This window comes from Lathyrus oleraceus, chromosome 6, assembly GCF_024323335.1.
Source record: "Lathyrus oleraceus cultivar Zhongwan6 chromosome 6, CAAS_Psat_ZW6_1.0, whole genome shotgun sequence".
In the NCBI taxonomy this organism is placed as follows: Eukaryota; Viridiplantae; Streptophyta; class Magnoliopsida; order Fabales; family Fabaceae; genus Lathyrus; species Lathyrus oleraceus.
Window position 1 is genome coordinate 285,109,689 of NC_066584.1, and position 22,037 is coordinate 285,131,725.

The 22,037-nt window shown below is 35.6% G+C and overlaps 1 pseudogene; it reads right to left on the reverse strand.

Moving 5' to 3' along the window:
- Positions 1–13,525: 13,525 nt before the first annotated feature.
- LOC127095204 (metal tolerance protein C2-like) lies at positions 13,526–19,894 on the reverse strand (annotated as a pseudogene).
- Positions 19,895–22,037: the final 2,143 nt, after the last annotated feature.

Consider the following 22,037-nt stretch of genomic DNA (forward strand, 5'->3'; position numbering starts at 1 on the left):
ATATATATGATAAAAGTATTTTGAAATCTTTTTATTTACCTAAATCCTCGTCCTCATCAGAATCCATTTATGTTTAATTCTGGATATTATTTTCTTGCTATAAAGATAAGTTTAAATTAACTTGGATAAGAGTTAGGGGCTTACAAAACTCAATATTTGAACTATTAGACTTATGGGGAGCTTACAAACCTCAGACTCTGATGTTGTCAAATTAGTTAAACTGACCAACCATTGTTCTTAAATACATTTGTTTGTCATCATCAAAAATGAGGAGAATATTGAAACAAAATTGTTGATATTCCTTGGATTTTGATGATAACAAAATACTTAAAGAATAATTGGGTATACTAACATTTGTTCAAGTGTGCAGGAACACAAGTTTAGAATTCAACTCTAAATTGACCTTGTTAAAAGCATATGTTGACAAGCTGAATGTCTTAGATTCTGAAGGATCCGAATTTGTTGACTCTGAACGTATAGATCAACTTCTGAAGGAACAACTTCTGATTATGGTATGCCTGCCTCTAGTGACAACTCAGACTTTAAAGACCTTAGCTAAAGGAGCTCAGCCTCTGATCCGTACTCTTCACCATAGCAGACTTATCTTATCAACACTAGACTTATGGAAAAAGTCAACTAGAGTCTCCTAGTGCAAGGCTCAAGAAAAGTTGATGTGACTTCTCTAGTCTGCCCCCTCGTCTGGTTTATACCTAATATGATAAAGAAGTAGCGGACTATTTTATTACACATTGTTTGAAGATCTTAACAGGATTCATCTTCCAAGGTCTCTCTCTTAGAGTTGTTGCATTTCAAAGATCACATATGCAAACAACTTTCCAACGACTCTCTTTTTGCCTCTATAAAAGGGAGTTGAAGATTTGAAAGAAGGTTAACAATTATCAAACAATCTAACATAACGCATAAAGTACAAAATTTAAGTTAAGGTTTTATTTGTTTATTGTACAAGCTCTTAAGATTTCTTATCTTTGTATATCTTTAAAATATAAATGTTAAGAAACATTGTGGTTGTTGTTGAAGGAGAAGGGCGATCCAAAATGCAGCGGAAATTAAAATTTTCTCTTTTAGAGATCCTTACGAATGGGCATGATCAGTGATAGAATAGTTACCTCTTGTGACGATTGAAACCTTTGATGCAGATCTACGGAGCGATCACGAACGTTGAACGACGACAACGCCTCTACTCAGTCCACACGAACGGATTCCTTCAATCTCAGTGCTAGCTACTATGAATGAAGGATTTGAGTGAGTGAGTGAGTGAGAGAGAGAGAGAGAATGAAAATGCAACCGCAATTAATGCTTCAGCACAAGAGTTCTATTTATAGAACCACTTGTGTGGGCTTCAAGCTAAAAAGCTCACTTAAGTGTATGTGGCTCATATCTTATAATATGCCCAAAATCACTTAAGCACGTGGTACCTTACCATATTTCGTATTCTACTTAAGTACACCGTACCTTACGATGTTCTACAATTCCCTTAAGTGCATCGTACCTTACGGTGTTCCTTAGTCACTTTATCTCTCATCAATCTGTCCTTTGTGTGTGACCCTGTAGGTTTTCGCGGCATTGGCAATTATATTAAATCACGTATTTAACATAATAAACAGTGAGCGGTATCTAGCAACACATCACTGCTACCCAAGACACGAAAATGTCATGTGATCTAACAAATCCTTTTGTGATAATACTTATGTGTATAAGTACCCTTTTGCCCTTATGTCTATATTGAACACAAGGCATAGACCGTGTCATCCTTGTCCAGTTCAATATTGGGCCCATAGACATTTATCCTGTTACGCAGGATATGCAAATTCCATCTAGGTCACTCATGTCCCTTAGCATGCTTCGTGGAGTACCCATCAACTGTCTTTATGGTTATCCAGTTACGGACAATGTTTGATCAGCAAGAAAGCACTCGCCTCTACATCTAGGGTCCATAGTGGTTTCAGGTCGAAGGGTGGTATACACCATTATCACCATGAGAATAACTTATGACACTTTGCATAACTTTCTATATAGTATTCTCATAGCGGGTCAATCCAGTATAAATATTACTCTTAACATTCATACCTATGTTTAAGACTTGATAACTCCTTATCCATGATCCATGAGATGTGATCATCAGTCTATATACATAATAGTCTTAATACTTTAATGTTATCCCACTTCACAATAAAGCTCGACTACGGATACTTTAAGAATATTGTCCTTATGTTTAATGTGATCTCATGATCAAGTCACACTTGATACATTAAACGGACTAGCTATTCTAGGGACTTTATTAAACAAACGAAATAAAGAAAAAACCTTTTATTATTAATAAATAATTCAATATAAGTACCAAAAGTATTGGCCTCTAGGGCTTACACCAACAGTTGTAACACTTTTATACTTCTTATTGAACATTAAAGTATAGTTGTAATCATTTCTACTAAACTATTTGTTTAAAGTATAGGAAGTCTCTTGCAAGGTTGCTTAAATAGTGAAGTCTCTTCCCTGTGTGCTTGAGCGATGAAGCCTCTTGAATGTGTGCTTGAGCATAAGCCTCTTGTAGGATTTCTTGAGCGAAAGTCTCTTTCTAGTGTGATTGAGCAGTGAAAGTCTCTTACTAGTTTTCTTGAGCAAAGTTGTAATCAGTTTGATTATAGTGAAAATCTCTTGTTGGACAAGGGGACTGGACTACTCTCAGTTTAGGAGAAGAACCAGAATAAACTTTGTGTGTTAATTTACTACTTACTTATGAACTCTACTTATTCCGGTGCCATTAACATTCTGATATCAGACTCTGAACTTGTTCAGATTCTGTAGCTTTTCATCAGAAGAGAAAAAGAAATTAAATACACAATTCAAACCCCTCATTCTTGTCTATTTTTCTCACCTTCAGTTGACACGGAGAATGGTCTATACTATAACACTTAACAGTGGTGCAAAAAAGATCTTGAAAAAAATACACCATTCATCATGCCTGGTGGTCATGAAATAACTAGTCCTGATAGTGCTACTCCTCGTGGTAATAATAATCATGATCAAACTGTTAGAGCAAGATTTTGATTCTGGAATATATGTCTAAGTTTTGATGATAACAAAGAGTGAAACAATTTAGTAGCCTAACAGTTTTCTTAAGTGTGCATGATTCTAAGTTAAAATGACTCTGATAAGTCACCTTCTAATTATTAAGAAACAAATATTTGGCATCTGAGTTAGTCCAAAAGCGCTGACCCAGCCCAGAAAAAATCACATCTGACTCTAAACAGAATGCATCTGAGGAGCAATCACCTGAAGAATCTGACTCTGAAGTTCAAGCTTTGATGATCTGATTCTAAGAACTCTATCTAAAGACGTTGTAAGAGATATCTGAAGACTCTAACTCTGAAGACTCTGATCATGCTCACCTCACTCTGACACATGCTTAGAAACACGCCATCAGATGTCACCTGGTCAGAAACTTAAGCTGGAAGCATTCAAACTGTAGTACAATCCTTTTAAGGAAACATTTGATTACGCTCTGAGTATGCTATGGAAATGACAAGAAATTTACTACATTTATCTCCTAGAGCTGGCACAAAATCTTTATTAATTTCCCCATAACGGTGTTATCTCAAGTGCTATATAAGGGCCTCTTAGACAACTTTGATTACACAACATTGTCATAGGACTTTCTCACCACTCTTACGAAGAACAACTCATTGCATACAATATTACTTATTCACCATTATTGTTGTAAGAAATAGTTTCCATACAAGAGTTGTTGCTCAATATTGTATGGTTATCTTTCACTGTTCTTAAATTGTGTCTATACTGCTTATCTATAAGCATCTAGCGAAACAATTTGTAATTCTTGTAATTGCTTTTGATTCCTCAAGTGACTTGTTTAGATCTGTAGACTTGAGAGGGCTAAGAGGTTGTTGAACTCTTAGACGAACTTTGTAATATGTTGAGATTAGTGGATTAAGTCCTTGTTGAAGGTGAAATCACATTGGTCGGGTGGACTGGAGTAACTTTGAATTTCAAGCGAACCAAGATAAATCGTTTGTGTTGTTATTATTTATTTTGTATGTGTGTTGTTGCAAAAATCTTTTAATTCCTATGAAAATTCAAACCCCCCTTTCTTGTTTTTCTCTACCTTCACAAACTACATCTTATATTGTTAAACCACCAACGTTCAGTGGTAACTCCACTGAGTTTAATTGGTGTAAAATCAAAATGTACAGCCATATCATAGGCCTTGATGATGATTTGTCGGATGTCCTTGAAGATGGAATCGTCTTTGAAGTTGATGGAGTAGGTATGGTAACTAATAGATAAAATCTCACGCCTGCTCAGAAAAAGGTTTATATAAAGCATCATAGAGTGAGGGATATTTTGGTGGATTCTCTACCTCACTCAAAGTATATAAATATTATTGATAAGTCTACTGCACAAACCATCTTTGAATTTTTATGTGCCACTTATGAAGGGAATCAACAAGTCAAAGAAGCTAAGCTAATTAGTTGGTTTAACAATATGAAATGTTCAAAATGGAAAATGATGAGAGTATTGAAACCATGTTTTCAAGGTTTCAAATACTTATGTCTAGGCTTCAGATTCTGAATAAAAGTTACACCACCTCTAATCATGTCAAGAAGATTCTTAGGAGTCTTTCTGTCAGGTATATACCAAAGGTGACAGCTATTCAGGAAGCAAAAGACATGAAGAAAATCAGTATTGAAAGTCGGATAAGTAATCTCCAAAGTCATGAGTTAGAACTCAATGGAGATGAAGAACCAATTAAGAAATCAAAGTCTATGGCTTTGAAATCTATGGGGAGGTCTAACAAACCTTCTAAGTATTAGGAGCAAAAAGAAGTCACTCATGATGAAGCTTCTGGTGAAGATTATGATGATGATGAAATGGCATTCATCATAAAAGATTTAAGTATCTTGCCAAGAAAAAGAATAGGTTCTCTGGAAGAAAATATGGTTTCAAAGGAACAAGCTCCAAAGAAAACAAGGATGATCAGAAAGGTTATTTCAACTGTCAGAAGTTTGATCATTTCATTGTTGACTGTCTAGATCTGCAGAAGGACAAAGCCAATAAGGAAACATTCCAGATAAATAACTTCAGAATTAAGTTCAAGAAAAGTCTCATGGAAACATGTGATGAACTTGATGACGAAAAAGAAGATGACAAAGTAAAGAGGAAGCCAACCTAGCTTTGGTTGCTTCAACATTCTCAGATTCAGAATCAGAAGCTGGTTCTAACTCAAATTCAGAGGACACGGAAGAGGTATTTTATAAACTCTTTAAATATTATTTAATTACTTTGTGTCAAGATCTTATGGAAAGATGCCTGCCAAAATCCAGGCATATGATCATCATAAATAAGCAATATGGTCTTATAAGATATGAACTAAAGTTATCTAAAGACAAGATTGAAAAACTTGAAAGAGATCAAATTGCTTTAATAAAATATATGTATGATAAACCTCTTGATAAGTATGAATCAACTCTTCAAGAATTTATCATATTTGGCTTCAACAAAACCAAACTTGCATCCATGATCTATGGTGTAAGTAAGAGAAAATGAGAATGTCTTGGTTTTCATTAAAAAAACTTATAATCCAAGGACTTAAATCTTGGTGAAACCATCATATCCTTCTTTTTCAAGCACTTCTCAAAAAGGGTTGATTGTTTACTTTGTGTCTGCTGCTGTTAATGGTAAAGTTCTGAACCAATCAGAACCTGTGATTGATGACTCATAAGTTCTGAAGAAATCAGAACCTCTAACTCAAAGGTAAAAAGTTCTAATAAAACTAGAACTTGAGGCTCTCAAGTCAGAAGTTATGAATAAATCAGAAATCAATGTTGTTGAAACAAAGGTTCTAAGAGGTTCAGAAGTCAAGGTCAAGACATATCCAAGACAAAATTTATATAAACAAAAAGTCTGAATGATTATAGAACCTACTACAAGTCTAAGGCTCAAAGCAAGAGAAAACCCTGTAAAACTAACCTCAAAGGACCCATATGAGTATGGGTACGAAAAAGTGAGATTGTTTTTGCTACAGATATACTAAAGGGAAAGAGCAAAGTAATAGTTTTTATTCCAAGACAATGGTTGCTTATAACTTTTAACAAGAAAAAGGCCTATATCCCAAATCCTAACTCTGAAGGAGGAAGAAAATGTGGAATCTTGAAGAAACCAGTAAGGCAAGATTATTGGTACTGGGAAGTCCGAGGTTGTCCTAAAGTGTCGGTGGTTCAGACTCTTGATACATCTCTGAAGTTCATTCAACTAATTTGGAATCTAATAAGACTCTTGATAAATTTCTGAAAAGTATTGTTGGAACAATGTTGTTCCTCAAGAACTATCTAATTGTAGATTAAAAGTTGCACAAAGAAAGGTATTACTATCTATATGTTTTTATGCAACAATTTCTAATCCTATTTGTTATCTCTGTTAGAAGAGCTTCCTATCTATGAAAGAAGAATTAAACTTCACTATGGTAATTCTACTTCTATCAGAATGGCAAGGAATCTTGCATCTTTATCTTTTAAAGATATGTGCTTACATCTGACTGGAGTATAAGAGTCTGATGATATTCAGAAGCTACTATGATCAGAAGCTCAAAACCAACTTCTGATGTCTAGTAGCCTTTAAAGAATCTTAACCTCTAAAACTCACAATAAGGTTAAATGCCTCTAATATGCACACAAGTGGACATACATGTTCTTTTTGCCTCTGGCACCTGTCCTCTTATGTGTCATAAATCTGAAATGTCTTATGACACGTGGATTTTAGTTGTTGGGTAAAAACTCCTCAGATCTTGTTGTTTTATCTATGTTACTATGATTCTTTCCTGCTTGTCCGTGTATTCTATTTTTTATTAAAATTATTTTACACTCAAAGTCACTTTACTGATCAGACGCACACATTATCTATCTCTCACTTCCCACACTTTTCCCCCCAAACCTCTTATGATAAACACCCCATTTCTAAAAAGGAAACCCTAAAACTCCTTCTACAATGACATCCTCAAAAATTTCTCATTATGCACACATGCTTGTCGAATCTGGAAAGATTCTGACTATCAAACCAAAGACCATGGATATCAATCAGAATGATCTAAAGCTTCTGGTGGAACAAATTATTGACTTCAACTCCTTCAATCAGAATGCGTATGACCTTTAGAGCTCTTTAAATTTCAAGAGTGATCTTCATTCTTTGATATGCTGAGTGGACCAACTTATCCTCATCTTGTAAGAGGTTTATGGGTTAAGGATGAAGTTTTTTATGAATATTTTGCATCTATGGAAATGGGTCTATTGATAGAGAATAACAATTCTTTGAAAGGAAAGAGTAGAAAAGAAGTGGGTTTAAAGAAGTAAAAATTAGACCAACAGTGATGGGTATTGAATTAATCATCCTTCAGAAGACGATTCCTAATATTTTAAAGGTACCAAACTCTAGAAGGTTTATTTTGAATACAAAAGAAAACAATCCTGAAGCTGAAGCCATCAAAAGATGTTTGTTTGAACGCTCTGGAGATTTGTGTTCTTATGACTTTGGAAAGGTCAAGACCATGAAGAAATATTTTAAGTTATTGCTCAAAATTCTTATTGGTTGTCTAATCCCTAGAAAATGGAGTACTGACCAAATCTCATGGGATCACAAGCACTTCATTTTCTACCTAAAGAATGAAGATAAGATCAATCTCAATGCCTATATCTTCAATCATATTTGTGAGTCTATCAAGGATAGCACAAAGCACCATAAGAAGAATATGCCTTATGATAGACTGTTGTTTGAACTATGTTATCAGGGTTCTCTAATTGATGCCCTTAGAACTTTGCATAATAATGAGGAATTGGTGGAGATCCATGGGAACATTTTGTCTGCTTCTGTTCTTGACAACATGAAGCTTCTGAAGAAAAGTGAAATGGTTGTTTCTAAAGTGCCTCTCTCAGTTAAATGTACTAATCCTTATTTCTTGAGGATTATCCTGTCATTACCAATATAGACAATCCTGATGTAATCGAGTTATACATTCAACTGGATTTCAAGGAAGGTATGGTTCTGAGATACAAAGACTTACTTGATAAACCTGATTAAGTATTCAAATTCTATAACAAGAGAAAGTATGTTGTTTTAGATACTCAGTGGGAAGTTCAGAAGCCTTCTAAGAAAAAGAATGTGATTGAGAAAGAGATTGAAGAAGTCATTGCATCCACTGAGTTAATGCCCTATAAGACTAGAAGTTGAAGAACTACTTAGAAGGAATCTTCTTCTTCTGTCTCTACTGATTCACCTTTAAGGAAGAAGAAATTGAGGAAGATGGTTGTTTCTGATGATATTGAAGAGGAAGAGGAAGAAGAAGATGTTGGGTTTCCTTAGTGAAAAGGAAGAAGATTGTTGATTATACTGCTCATAAGAGTGTTGTAAAACATGTTTTTAGAGGTGCACAACTATTTGTCTCTGCTCTATTGGAACATGCAAAAAAGTATCTTATAGCTTCTGATGCTTTGTTAGAAGAAGTTTTTGTTGATAGAGATGTTCTAGATACTATTGAGGTCCAGGTTGCTGAAGTTATTGTTGGGTTAAAGTTTGTTGAGGCTGAAGCTTCTAGTATTCCTTAATAAGTTATTTTGAAAAGAATCTAGTTGTTATGAGTTCATTTCTCTTCTAGTAGTATGTTTTGATTAATGTCAAAACTAGGGCACTTAGTATTTATGTACCTTGGACGGTATCCTTTTAATTTGGGTGTGCATTTTCACGACTAGAAGTTTATAATTATCCTAGAATCATTTCTTATTTGTTTAGAATCATTTACTAAGTAAAAGAAAAGGTTTTGTGTCAAAATGAATTTTATACATCAACTCATAGATGTTACAGGTCAACTCAAACTGCATAAATAATGTGGGAAATTATTTTCACCCAGCATGCATCAACTCATAGTTTCTACAGGTCGATCCATGATTTTTTTTACTCAGCATGCATCAACTCATAGTTTCTACGAGTTGATGCATGAAAACTTTTCACTCGACATGTATTGAGTCATAGTTGCTACAAATCGGTGCATGAAGACTCAATTTTCAAAAGAAAACTCTCTAGATAGTATGAGTCGACTCACCCATGTTATAGGTTGATGCATAGAATAAATTTTTCTTCTATGAGTCGATGCATAAGTCGTGCTTTCACAAATCATTTTCTCTATTTTCTTCAGGCATCGACGCATGGATTTTATGAGTCGACTCATAGCTTTTTTTTGCTAAAAAAAGTTTGTTATTCTTTGCACGAATTTTCGGTTACATTTCTTCTTTCTCACACACATATAAATACATTCATGCATCTCATTTCAAAGCTTTGAAACCTGAAAGATACAAAGATTGTTCTTCATTCATTCTTCTTCATAACATTCATTCAACATTTACACATGATAATTCTTGTTGAGTGATCTAGATTGAGAGTGATAATGTCCAAGTTAGGGTTTGTAAATCTTAATTGGGTTGAGAAAATTTGGGGGTTTTATTAATAAAACCAATTGGGGTTTTCCCTCCAAGATCGGGATAGATTTTGGGGTTTTTGATAAGAGTTTTGTGATTGAATTCAGCCGAGTGAATGCCTTGAAGAACGGCGGCGTCTATCAAGGGAGTAGTAGTAACCAGAGGATCAATCAAAATTCTTGGGTTACTTGATCTTGCTTAAGATCAAGGGAAGAGAAGAAGATATAACCAACATCAAATACTGAATTTGAGGGTTTGCATGGCTCTTTCTTATCTTGTATAACATTTTGCAAAAGGTTATAGAAACTATCTCAATTCCTATTTGGAATTAGGGGTAGACATACCCATAGCGAGGTCGATTGGGGAATTGTCTAAACAAATTGTGTGCCTCTCTCTCTTTCTCTCTTTATCTCTACTTTACATTTGGTATTATTTTAAATTAAGTATGCAATAGTTAATTGCAGAAAATTTCTAAGTGTTAGATTGTTTTTCAAATTGTTTTTGTGAAGAGAATTGCAATTTAACAATTGCAATTAGATTCCACCATTATCAACACATTGAGAAATTCCGCTTGGTGAACAATGCACACCAAGTGTTTGACAAATTGCTCAATATATTGTGGTTTTGAATCAAGAACTATGTTTGAGAATGGTTCAAGTCATGACTATAGTGGAATCTCAAAAATCTTTTGAAATTTTGTAAAATTGAGATTCTGCTAGCGTAATTTGAATCACACTCTTCATTTGACTTGAATCAGACTCCGGGAGCTCAAGAATTATTTTCCAATTTTCATGATTTATATCCATTACAAGAGAACTAAAGAAATTAAGGATTCTAGGATTAATACATTGACAGGGGAGTTTGAACTTTTCCGTATAAAACCCGGCGAAACCATAAAATCCATGCAGACTCGTTTTCTCCATTTAATCAACAAGTTGGAAAATTTGAGAAACTATTTTTCTTACAAAGATTGTGCTAACAAAATTTTAAGGTCTATGAACAAGGAAGGCAAACCAAAGGTTACAACCATCAAAGAGTCAAATGATCATAATAATTTAGATACCACAAAACAGTTTGGAAAGCTGAAGGAACATGAGAATGAACTGAAATGGTTCACTGCAAGAGAAGTAGGCTCGAAAATGAAATATAAGGTCAAAGAAGAGAAGCGAGATATTTTCGTGAAAGCTTCTTCGTCAAAGACAAAGAAAGTAAAGGATATTAGTGATAGTTCTAACAATGACTCTTCCAAATAACAAGAGATGAAGTTATTCGTCAAGTGTTACAATCAATATATGAAGAAATACAAGCTCAAACATTTCGACAAAAATTTGATCAACTTCAAGAAGCCACATCCACAAGAAAGAACATAAGACAAAGGAAAAAAATTCACATATTTTGAATGCGGAAAGTTAGGTTATTGCCAAAAAAACATGTCTGAGTCTCAACAAGCGCAATAAGAAAAAGGACAAAGATTCCTCTAAGACGAAGGACAATTGTTCCAAATATTGTATGGCCTATATCACTTGGGAAGAAGAATATGAGAGTTCTTCATCATCTTTCAGTTCTAGCTCAAATGATGAATGTGCAAATTTGTGCTTAATGGATCACAAGAAAATTAAAGACTCGGAGGTATATAATTTTGATTCTGAATTTATACTTTCTTATAAACACTTGTCGAAAGCGTTTAGTAAAATGCATGCAGACGCGTTAGGTGTTTTTAAGAAAATTTATCTCCAAAGAAAACTTATTTCAAAAATTGAAAAAGAGATTAATGATATTAATAGGTCTTTAGATTCTTTAAAGGAAGAACATGCATCTCTCATTAGTGATCAGTTTAATATTTCTGATACTTTAGATGAAAAGGTAGTAAAGATATATTGTAATAGTTATCCAACTTTTAAACCTGAAAATAAGAATTTTAAAGGTCAATTAGTAAAATGTATGTCTCTATCTACTACTATCTCTACTTTTTCAAGTGAAAGAGGGATCGATTTTGAGAAAATCCTTGTTTTGCCAGAATAAATAGAAAGAGTATTTTATATAAACTGGTCAGTGACTTTTTAGGCTAATTCCTTGTGTGTTTTATGCTTGAATAATCATAGTTTAAACTTAGTTTTAGTTCATTTTTGCTTGTGTTGTTTCACTTTCTCTGAGTTTTGAGAAACAAAGACCAATCGAGGATAAACAATATCAAAGAGGACAAAACATGCATCCAAGGATGAAAGGAAGGTTCTCTAGTACAAAAATCAGAGCCCATTACGACCTGGCCATAATAGGCACCCTCCATCCCACCTTTCAGTTGCCTCCATACATCACACTTGAGAGCATTACGGTCTGACCGTAAATGCCATTAATGGTCAAAATGACTCATCATGAGCCTTAAATTCTCTTTTTATGTAGTTGTTTCTTATTATTTTTCTGACTACATCTACTATGTTTCATTTGTAAAATCTCATGAAGGATATTTACTTAAGATTAAGGTTATAATTATGTGTTTTAGGCCTTAAATAACTAGTATAGCAAGAGGAAAAGACATCACTCAGTACTATTTTTCAGCTTTTGTATTATTGTTATCATTTTCTGCCTTTTGGAATTTTGTTAAAGCTTTACTATTGTTGTATTCAAAAACTCTATTGAAGCATTTTCAATTCAAGTCATTTTTACTTTTCATTCAGGTTTTATTTCTCCTATTGTTAGTATTATGCATGCTATTATTCCATTAATTCTATATTAAACGACGTGTCTGGGTAATTTAGTTTAGAGACCAAGACATGATGAGTGTTGTATCGACACGCCTCATGCAAGTTGCATAAGTATCAATTGTAACGAGAATAGTTTTTTTAAAAAATTTTGTTTTAAAAAGAAAAATGTTCACAATGAAAGTAAGAAACAGAGATATCATTTATGCACCGAAAGGGTACAAACGATATATAACTTTGAAGGTTTTAAGATTGTGAAAGCATTTCTAGGCTAATTGAGAAATTACTTTTATTTTATAAAGGATCATTAAACTTACGAATCATGTTGTAAAAGTAGAAGGATTATGAGTTTAGAGTTCGCTAATGCGTCGACGAAAATAGGCATTACCACTGATTTTGGTACTTTCTACGAAAGATAAAATTCTCGTTATAACCAATACCGCAACTTGTATGAGCTAAGTCGGGGGGAAAGAATCATAATCTTGGACACTTATTTTTATTATTAAGAATGTCATACCCCGATTTTGGTCCTGAATTTTTTTCATTTTTTCATTTTTTATTTGGCACGTGGCCTAAAGTTCATTTGCGTACATTCATGACCAAAGGCAACCGTCCATTCCCAAATCCATATTTTTTTGATAAACATTGGTTATTATCTAAGCTTTTTGATCATGGTGCTTCTTTTGATTACAAAATGGATTTTAGTTATTTGACTTTTTTTTTTAATTTCCAATTTCAATTTAATTTCAAAGTAAATCTAATTCCAAATTTCAAGTTAATCTTAATTGTTTTTTTTTACTAATGATTCAAACTCTAATTGATTTTTATTTTCAAATAAATGTTAGAATTGATATCAAAGTAATTTTAACAAATTATAGACTAATTTGATTTTAATTGGTTTTATTGGTTTTTTGATTTTAAATTGACATTTAGATGAGTTTTAGATTATTTCAAAAAAAATCCATATCCATTTCTATAACCACAAATTCATTTCATTCAAACCAAATTCCATGAATAATTTCAAACCAAGTTACAATTTCACTTCCAATTCATTCTACATTTTACACTAACCAAATTCAAACATTCATTACACCATTCAAATGTCCAAATAATCATTTCATGCATTAACAATCCAATTACTTTACAATAACCATGTCAAAAATAACAAAGCATAATCTCACAAACATGATCCATTTTCCATCCATAGCTCATTTCAAATCAAAATAGTACATACACTCATTTCATAACATTCAATAATATTTGACTTTCAAACATTTCCAAACTCATTTTCATACATACATTTTCATGTCCATTTAACATTCAAATGTGCATACAACTCTTGATAATAATTATAAAAAGATGAAACTGTGTTGAGATAACCTAATCATCAAGCATAATCAATTTGCACCGTGAGGTCTTGCACACCAAAATCATGGTATAGACGATGCACAAATTCTAGAATTTGTCGATCATCCTCTCCTTTCTTTACCTGCATCGACAGTGAACCAATCACACGACCGGGCACCAATTCCCAAAAACGGGCCTGGGATACTTCCAATACGTCTTCTCGAGCAGAAATCTGTCTCAAGCATTTTCTAAAAGCAGTAGTTGGGATGCTGGGAGGTGCCATTTGGAGCAAGATACCACCAGTGGCCCTAAAGAGAGGCAAAACTAGAGTAAAAACTGCAACAGAAACGAGCCCCAAACACAACACTTCTGCATTCTCAACCCCGATGGACAATAACCAGGATGCCAATATCAAACCTGCACTGCGAATGGAATCTGTAAGAACGTGCAGAAAAAACAGAGTGGCAATTCATATCTTCTGCATTTCAATAAGCAAGATTTATCCGAGCATAGTTTCTAAAGAACCACACGCCAATGAGATTCACAAATAAATTGGTCGCTGCAGAAACTGTTGGTGTTAGCCCTAAAGGCCAATACTTTTGGTACTTGTATCGAATTATTTAAAGGCATTTTGTTTATTATGGTTGATTAATAAAGTCCCTAGAATAGATAGTCCGTTTAATGTATTAAGTGTGACTTAATCATGAGAACACATTAAACATAAGGGCACTATTCTTAAAGTATCCGTAGTCGAGCTTTAATGTGAAGTGGGATAACATTAAAGCATTAAGACTATTATGTTTGTAGACTGATGATCACATCTCATGGATCATGGATAAAGAGTTATCAAGTCTTAAACATAGGTATGAATATTAGGAGTAATATTTATACCGGATTGACCCGCTATGAGAATACTATATAGAAAGTTATGCAAAGTGTCATAAGTTATTCTTATGGTGATAATAGTGTATACCACTCTTCGACCTGAAACCACTATGGATCCTAGATGTAGAGTCGAGTGCTTTATTGCTGATCCAACATTGTCCGTAACTGGATAACCATAAAGACAGTTGATGGGTACTCCACAAAGCATGCTGAGGGACATGAGTGTCCTAGATGGAATTTGCCAATCCTGCGTAACAGGATAAATGTCTGTGGGCCCAATATTGAACTGGACAAGGGTGACACGGTCTATACCTTGTGTTCAATATAGACATAAGGGCAAAGGGGTAATTATACACATAATTATTATCACAAGAGGTTTTGTCAGATCACATGACATTTTCGTGACTTGGGTAGCAGTGATGTGTTGCTAGATACCGCTCACTGTTTATTATGTTAAATGCGTGATTTAATATAATTGCCAACGCCGCGAAAACCTATAGGGTCACACACAAAGGACGGATTGATGAGAAATAGAGTAACTAAGGAACACCGTAAGGTACGGTGCACTTAAGTGGAAACGAAATATGGTAAGGTACCAAATACTTAAGTGATTTTGGCATATTATGAGATATGGGCAAAATACACTTAAGTGGGCTTTTTAGCTTGAAACCCACACAAGTGGTTCTATAAATAGAACCCCTTGGGTAGAAGCATTGTCACTCCACTCCACTCAGACTGAAATTCAAGTAGAGACTTGGAATTTTGTTTCCCTCTTTCTCTCACTCAAAGCCTTCATTCATAACAGCTAGCACTGCGATTGAAGGAATCCGTTCGTGTGGACTGAGTAGAGACGTTGTCATTGTTCAACGTTCGTGATCGCCCCGTGGATCTGTATCAAAGGTTTTGATCATTATCAGAGATCTGCACCAAAGGTTTGAATCGCCACAAGAGGTAACGATTCTATCACTGATCATGCCCATTCGTAAGGATCACTAAATGGAGAAATTTTAAATTCCGTTGCGCCTTGGATGACAATTCTCCAACAGAAACATTCAAGTAATGCTTGTGTTCTGATTCATCTTGTACAAATGCATGAAGTGTTTCAACTGCTAGGAAGAATGACATATACAAAAGCAAACCATGACAGTAACCTCACACACTTGAGAGAAGCAGTAAGACGGTTAGCATATCATTGTCTCTTTCAACTGAGTCGCCCGCGAATATGATTGTGAACCTGCAGAAAAAAATTGACGGCAAAAGCAACTCTATTACTACAAGGAACATCTTCAACAGTCCAGCCTGCATTACCGTCCAAGTCAAGCAATCTGCACATAAAAAGAGAAAAAACAAAAAGAGGACTTCACTTTCAAAAATCTGCAATCAACATATAACTGACCCAACTCTCTCATAAACAGAACTTGGATCATTCAATTCGGTCCTGAATACTTCAAATACCTTTCCGAATCCATAGGAACAGGAAGTCCAACATGAGGCAAAGATTCTCGGCATATACCGGGTTATTTCAAAGTACCTGCTATGACGCTAAAAATGTATTCAACGGATTTGAATTCCAACGCAATAGGAGACAAGTTGTTCAAGCATCTAACAGCATTCGGACAGAACATTGTCGATACATCCTATGATGTTACCTGCAAGGCATAACAAGAAAATTCAAGACCATGTTACATTTTGATTGAAACCATTCTTTAAGTGATTAGGCAAGACAAGCTTGGAAGTTTCCATTAACAATGAAAGTAATCAGTCGCTTCTCGGGTACCGCTTGTGCATAGCCAAGAGTTGCACCAACGGACTATCCAATTGAGCCATATTCCATTTAGAACTCGTACCTGTCACCAAAATTCTATCAGCAGCTACACTGAAACCAGAGAATTCATTTTGCAAGGGAAATTCACTGCAGTAAAACCAAGTAATTAGCAAGGCAGTTAAAAGTTCAAAAATCCCAAAATGGAATGGAGACAAAATTCAAAGAGAAAGCATAGGCTCAGATTACCTTTTCCAAGTCCAAGCATCAAAGAGAGCAATCAAAAACTGAGCACCTAAAAGCACTTCCAGGAAGTTTCTTTTTTTGAATCTCTGTATACCAATCTGAAACCCTAGGTAGTGAATATAAAAGGGAGCGAGCGTTTGAGCGTGAGGGAGGTTTTTTGGGGGGAGAAGAGGCGAACAAGACCACGAAACCCTAATTTCAATCGACGGCTGAATACCCTGAAACTTAGCGAAGAAAGACAGTTGTAAGCTCGCCACCACCACCGAATCACCGCCAAAGGTGAGCTTTCGTATTGGATCTTCTTTTTAAATCTCTGGTTTTTTCGCGTTTGGGTGTGAGATATCGAGAGGCGACGAGAGGTTGAGGTTTGGTAGGAGCGATTGAGGGACGGATAGAGGCGTGAGGTTGAGAGCGAAGGTTGAGAGCGATTTTGAGAGAAGTGAGATTGAGAGGACGCGGGAGCGATTGGGAACGGCGATTGAGAAGAGAGAGAACGCAAGTGAGGACGACAAGAGGTTTTTTTCGTTACTGTACTTCACATCTTCTTATTTTATCCTTTTTATTTAAATGAAAAAAATGCTTTAAACCATAAAAAATTTAATGAATACGTTTAGTATTCCTCTGCTTTTTATTAAATGGTGTATAGTAATGATTTGCTTTTTGTTATTCCCAATCCATTAGCCTCTAGAACCCAACAGCCAGGCGGCTGGGTTTAATTTCTTGTTTTTTTTTCACTTTTAATTGGTAGTCCAATAGACTATTTTATCTTAGTTTTTATTTTTAATTTTAATTTTAATCTATTCTAGCTTACTTATCCGAATTAGCATTAAGATAGCAAATAATCATGAATGGCCTAGTGGAGAGAGACTACTTTCATTGCCTTTAGTGGAGTGGGTTTGATACTTGTGGATAGCAAATCTTTATGTCTCTATTTGTTATGCTTACCATTTTGTTTAATTTTGTATATAACTTTTACTATTTATTTTATTTTAAATTTTATCAATTTAATTTAATCAATATTTAGTTGTTTGTATCTTTAAATGTTTTCCTTTCAGATTTAATTAATGGTTGAATTTCCGATACTATTTTATTCGATTAGTCCATTTTTGTGTGTTAACTAATTTAGTTAGGTTATTAGTACCCATATCCATACTTTTATACGTGTAAATAACCATACTCAAATTTCATTCGATTTCAAAATCAATTTCAACTTTCCTCAACTTCAAAATACATTCCAAAAATAATGTGAATCATTTCAAGATCATTTCACAAATCATCTTCTAAATAAAATGTGAAGAAAAAGATTATCCTGGAGGGAATATCCAGTTATAATCCCGAATATTAGGCTCAAGTTGTAACAGCTTGCAAGCCATAAATATTCGTCTTCCCTTCTACACTCTAATATTCAAATCGTCTTCTAAATAAAATATGAAGAAAAAGATTATCCTGGAGGGAATATCTAGTTATAATCCCGAATATTAGGCTCAAGCTGTAAGAGCTTGCAAGCCATAAATATTCGTCTTCCCTTCCACACTCTAATATTCAAATCGTTTTCTAAATAAAGCGTGAAGAAAAAGATTATCCTGGAGGGAATATCCAGTTATAATCCCGAATATTAGGCTCAAGCTGTAAGAGCTTGCAAGCCATAAATATTCGTCTTCCCTCCAAAACATTCGTACATATCCGAATCATTTTCTTAACAATATTGGAAAGAAACAGACTGCCTGGGTGGAATGTCCAGACGTAGTCCCGAGTACTAGACCCAAGCTGTAAGAGCTTGCAAGTCATAAGTACTCGTCTTTCAAACTCCAAAATACTTAATTCCTATCTTAACCTCTTTCAATAAAGATGGAAATGGAACATGGTGTATACCGTGCACTCCTGAGATTAAGATTCGAGGCGGATGCCTCGCCAATCTTAACTCTCGCCATCGTCTAAAATTGTCAATGTGGTTTCTTCAAACCCTTTCTCAATCAAACCTAAAAATACTTAATCTCTATTAAACACTTTTGCCAATAAAGATGGAAATGGAACATGGTGTATACCGTGCACTCCTGAGGCTAGGATTCGAGATGTATATCTCGCTCATCCAAGTTCTCGCCATCACTCAAAATACATCCAACCAATCAAACTCTTTTCTCGCCGCCGTGCGATTAATCAAAAACCTTTTTATAAATGAAAGATATATTGTCTTAAGGTGATGCAAAACAATGTTTCGGCCACGATTGTTGAGTAGAGATAAATGACGCTTTTCCGAATGTAGATTTATAAATCCGTTCGATGTGTGGTATGCGTCTACTCCTCATCTGTTTTGGGTAAAATAATGTTTTTGTCGATTAATGCACTATAGCTTTCGCTAAAATCGACCAACAAACAAACATTTTTCTACCCAGAACTACGTAAGCCTTGATTTCTCTTTTGAGATACGTAGGAGCAGGATTTTTAAATCTTGTCAGGCCTACTAAAAAAAACTTAGGTTTAGTCCTTCGTCAAAAACCAAAAAAACATTCTCTTCTCATCCTTTCTTTCTTTCCCACCTAATAATTCGAAAAGCCTAATATTTCAACTAACACTAACGCACACAACTAACCTAATGGTTCCCGTTGAGTACAACGGACGTGAGGGGTGCTAATACTTTCCCCTTGCGTAATCGACTCCCGAACCCTGATATTGGTTGCGATGACCATATCTTATCCTTTCTTTTAGGGGTTTTATCGATATTTTCCCTTTCCCATTTTTGGGAATAAATAAAGTTCGGTGGCGACTCTGTTCAGTCCATCATTACGAGCGTACGATTGCACCTCGCTTAAAGTCGCATCCCCATTTTTCGAGGTGCGACAGATGGCGACTCCACTGGGGAACTTCAAATCCCTAAGTGAGTCAAGCCTAGTTAGGTCGTTTGTGTGCCTTTGTTTGTTTACCTATGTGGCTTTTCTTTATTGTTTTTACTATCTCTATTGTCATATTGATATGAATCTGTTGTATTGGTTCGATTATGGTTTGGTACTTGGATACTCTGATTGCAAACCTTGTGGGAAAGACTTTTTACCCGAGTCTCGAGTAAAAACATAAGATAGGACGAGGTTGAGTAGTGCGGGTCCGCGAGATGTATTTCTCGTTGGGTCGGTACGAGAACCTTACTTAGAGTAGATTCTTGAGAGGATGTTGTCGCTCGGCAAGTAAGTTGTCGTAAGCTTCAATATTTTCTTTAGGATCCATGACTCTGAGAACCATTTGTAGAACCTTAGTTCTTTGCCCAACTAGGAAAGATGGTTGCGTAGTGTGGGTCTGCGAGATGTATTTCTCGTTGGATCGATGCGAGAACCTCACTTAGAGTAGATTCTTTAGATGGAGTTGATGCCCGGCAAGTAAGTTGCCGCAGGTAGCAAACAGTCTAATGGATCCATGACTCTAGGAACTTTTTCAAAAAACCTTAAATCATACCTGGTGAGAACCATGTTCTATATAAAGTAATCAGACTTATCCATGCCTTAAGCTTATTGAACCTATACAAAAAAAATGCATCACATTCATACATTACATCAACATCATAAAAAGCAAGCTCTTTAGTTGTCTCTTATTTATTTCAGGAATGGAGAACTTGAAAATGACAACTTCAATGAGACACACTTTCACGCTTAAGTACAAGGAACCTAAGTTGGACAGTCTGAAGGGTTTGATCTCTGATTTGACTCTCAGCAAACGTGATGAGTTCGGAAAAAACTAGGGGAAAATTTTGAGCCTTCTAAATAAGAAAGTTGACTATGGAATTATCGGCTCTCTGGCACAATATTATGATCCACCTCTGCATTGTTTCACATACGTTGATTTCCAGCTAGCTCCTACTTTGGAAGAAGTTGAGAGAATCGTGGGTCTCAAGTTGAAAGATTTTAATCCATTTCCAAAGCTCGAAGAAGATATGGGCCCAAAGAACATAGCTTCAGCCCTAAGTATCAATGTCCCGACTGCTCGAGGCAATTGGGTTGAAAAAGGGGGTTGTAAAGGTTTTGCCGCGATGTTTTTGGAGGATTTAGCTCTAAAGTTCAAGAAAAGTGGAAATTGGAATGCATTCTATGTTGTGTTGGCTTTATTGATCCATGGGATTGTGCTCTTCCCAAATGTTGAAAATTTTTGGGATCAAGTAGCCATAGAAGTCTTTCTCTCTGGCAATCCAGTACCATTTCTCTTAGCTGACATTTACTATGCCATTCACACTCGACACGAAAAGAGGGGTGGAACTTTGTTGTGTTGCGCTCCTTTGCTTTACACTTGGTTCATGCAACACATTCCCGAAGAAGGTCCTTTTGTGGCAAAAGAACTTAAGTCTCCTCAAAAATTAGCTTCTCTCACCGCAAGTTCCATCAGATGGTATATCCGAGAATGGGAAACCCCAGATATTATAGTCAGTTGTGGGGAATTTCCTAATGTACCGTTGTTGGGTACCAAGGGTTGCATCAATTATAACCCTATGCTATCTCGAATGCAACACGGTTACTCCATGGTTGGTCCTCCTGACGCAAAGGACTTACAACCATTTGTGCTCTCTGACATCCAAGCAAGCAATCCTGATGTGAGAGCAGTACGAAAGGCTTGGTTAAAGGTTGTAAGAAAGGGTAAAGAGTTTGGAAAAAGAAACATTATCTCCAAAGAACCTTACACTCAATGGGTGAAAGAAAGAGTTGAGGAAATCCAGTTGCCATTTATCCTAAAGGTTCCAGCTTTTCCTAAAACTCCTGAGCCCCCAAGCCCATACTCCCTGAGGACATGGAGAAACTCGTTACTAAGGTTAAGGAGCTCGAAATGGAGAATACTGAATTACGAATTCAGATGAACCGAGTTATCTTGGAAAATCAGAATTTGAAAGAGGAACGTAAGGGAAAGGCCCAAGAACTTGAGGATAGTAACAAGAGAGCCAGGCTATTGGAAGACCAAAAAGATGATCTTGATCATATCCTATTGGGTTCCACATCAGTGATCCGAACCAGGAAGGAAGAGCTCAAGAAAGCTGAGTATAGGGTTTGTGAGTTAGGGAGAATGTTGGATAAATCTCTTATGGATAAAAAAGAAATTAAGCTCGACTTTGAGGCACAGATCCGTGACTTGAGGGACGCTCTGAAGAAATGCGAGGAAAAGTTGTCTCGCGAGATACTCCAAAAGGAAGAAGCTGAAAGAAACTGTCACCATCTCAGGTACCAGTTGGAAGAAGCTACTAGGAGATTTGCGGTTTTGGAGAGCCAAGAAGGTGATGCAGCCTACTTACTCCTAAAGAATGATTGTGTGTACTGGAAAAGGTTGTATAGGGAGGCTAGAGCAACCTTAGATGAAGATCAAAAGGTCATCCAGAAACTCCAAGAGCTCTATGTTGAATGGAATGGCAAGTTCCGCAACTTAGCTAGGTTTGTTAACCTCAATATGTTGGAACTCCCAGAAAAACTCCAGGAAGCGGATTGGTGTATGTGTCCAGAAAACACGCCTCCTCAAGTTTTCAATTTCGTCAAGTTTATCAATAAAATGATGAATGAGCTCACCACAGATCTGGCTACGATCATAAGAGCTGAGACAAGGCTTAAGTTTACTTGTACTTGAATCTGAATTGTTGGT